The sequence below is a fragment of the Zosterops lateralis genome (assembly GCF_965231275.1).
Source record: "Zosterops lateralis genome assembly, chromosome: 31".
In the NCBI taxonomy this organism is placed as follows: Eukaryota; Metazoa; Chordata; class Aves; order Passeriformes; family Zosteropidae; genus Zosterops; species Zosterops lateralis.
In genome coordinates this window covers 2,542,956-2,544,710 of record NC_139791.1, presented here as the reverse complement: position 1 = coordinate 2,544,710, position 1,755 = coordinate 2,542,956, and the positions used below count along the sequence as shown (strand labels likewise).

The 1,755-nt window shown below is 48.1% G+C and overlaps 1 pseudogene across 1 annotated transcript; it reads right to left on the bottom strand.

The window, feature by feature from the left end:
* Positions 1-248: 248 nt before the first annotated feature.
* Positions 249-1,505, bottom strand: LOC310920745 (olfactory receptor 14C36-like; annotated as a pseudogene). The gene has a single exon. The product of its transcript is annotated as an olfactory receptor 14C36-like (transcript).
* Positions 1,506-1,755: the final 250 nt, after the last annotated feature.

Here is a 1,755-nt window from a genome sequence, read left to right as displayed (position 1 = left end):
TCTCTGTTGTAAAGTGTGCTGGGAGATCCTTTAGTTCATTTAAAGCCACTGAGAGCACAGCCCCTCTTTGATATAGTCTGTGGCCACAAAAAATGCGGAGAGAAACGAAACAAGAAAGAGCACAGACAAGGCCTTTCTTTGTCAACACTATTGAAAACTAAAGGAAATAATAAATACCCAAGAATAAAGCAAAAGTTCCATCAGAAATTACTTTAATTACAAGTGATTAGGAGAAACTGGCCAGCAGTTTAATGTTTCTGAAATAGTCTTGTGATCAGTGTCCACACTGTAGCCTTGAGCTCCTGGTTCCTCAGGCTGTAGATCAGGGGGTTCAGGGCTGGAGGCACCACTGAGTACAGAACTGACAGGGCTAGATCCAGGGATGGGGAGGACATGGAGGGGGGCTTCAGGTAGGCAAATGTGCCAGTGCTGAGAAACAGGGAGACCACAGCCAGGTGAGGGAGGCAGGTGGAAAAGGCTTTGTGCCGTCCCTGCTCAAAGGGGATCCTCAGCACAGCCCTGAAGATCTGCACATAGGAGAAAACAATGAACACAAAACAGCCAAATACAAAAAAGGCACTAACAAATAAGAGCCCAAGTTCTCTGAGGTAGGATTTGGATCAGGAGAGCTTGAGGATGTGTGGGATTTCACAGAAGAACTGGCCCAGGGCATTGCCCTGGCACAGGGGCAGGGAAAATGTATTGGCTGTGAGCAGCAGAGCATTGAGAAAGGCACTGGCCCAGGCAGCTGCTGCCATGTGGGCACAAGCTCTGCTGCCCAGGAGGTTCTCGTAGTGCAGGGGTTTGCAGATGGACACGTAGCGGTCGTAGCACATGATGGTCAGCAGGGCAAGCTCTGATGAAAGGAAGAAGACAATAAGAAACACCTGTGCAACACACCCTGAGTAGGAGATGTTCCTGGTGTCCCAGAGGGAATTGTGCATGGCTTTGGGGACAATGGTGAGGATGCAGCCCAGGTCGGTGAGGGCCAGGTTGAGCAGGAAGAAGAACATGGGGCTGTGCAGGTGGTGGCCGCAGGCCACGGTGCTGATGACGAGGCCGTTGCCCAGGAGGGCAGCCAGGGAGATGCCCAGGAAGAGGCAGAAGTGCAGGAGCTGCAGCTGCCGTGTGTCTGCCAATGGCAGCAGGAGGAAGTGGCTGATGGAGCTGCTGTTGGGCATTTCTTCACTCTGGGCATGGTGGGCTGTTGAAAGAAGACATTGACAAGCTGGGACCAACCTATATCTTATTTGAGTAATCTTTTTTTTTTTTTTTTTTTTTTTTTTTTTTTTTTTTTTTTTTTTTGAGTCACTCCAATATACTTCTCTTCTTGCAATTGAACTTTGCTAAATTTTGCTTTGAGTTTGGCTTTCTGCAGATGTTGAATTACTGCCTCAAATTCAGCATTTTTCTCAGCCTGAACTCTGGGGAATCCACAGGGATAACAGCCTTTGCCCCAGTAGCCTCAGGTGTGCTGATCCCTACACATTGCTCATTTCACCTCCTTCTATTTCAGGGTGAATGTACCTAAAATTTTCTTGAAAAATAAAGCAGACTGTATGTAAGCTAGAATTTCAAAATAGGTTCCCTAAATTTTTCTTTCATTTTTTTCCTGTGTTGCTGAAAAGGAAGGGATGCCAAGGTTTATTCTGGCTCTTCGCTGCCTGGACTTCTGCCTACTGGCAGCTGTTTCTCCCTATCCAAGCCTTGTCCCTGCCAGTGCACCCAAAGCCCATCCCAGCCCTGGGGGCTCAG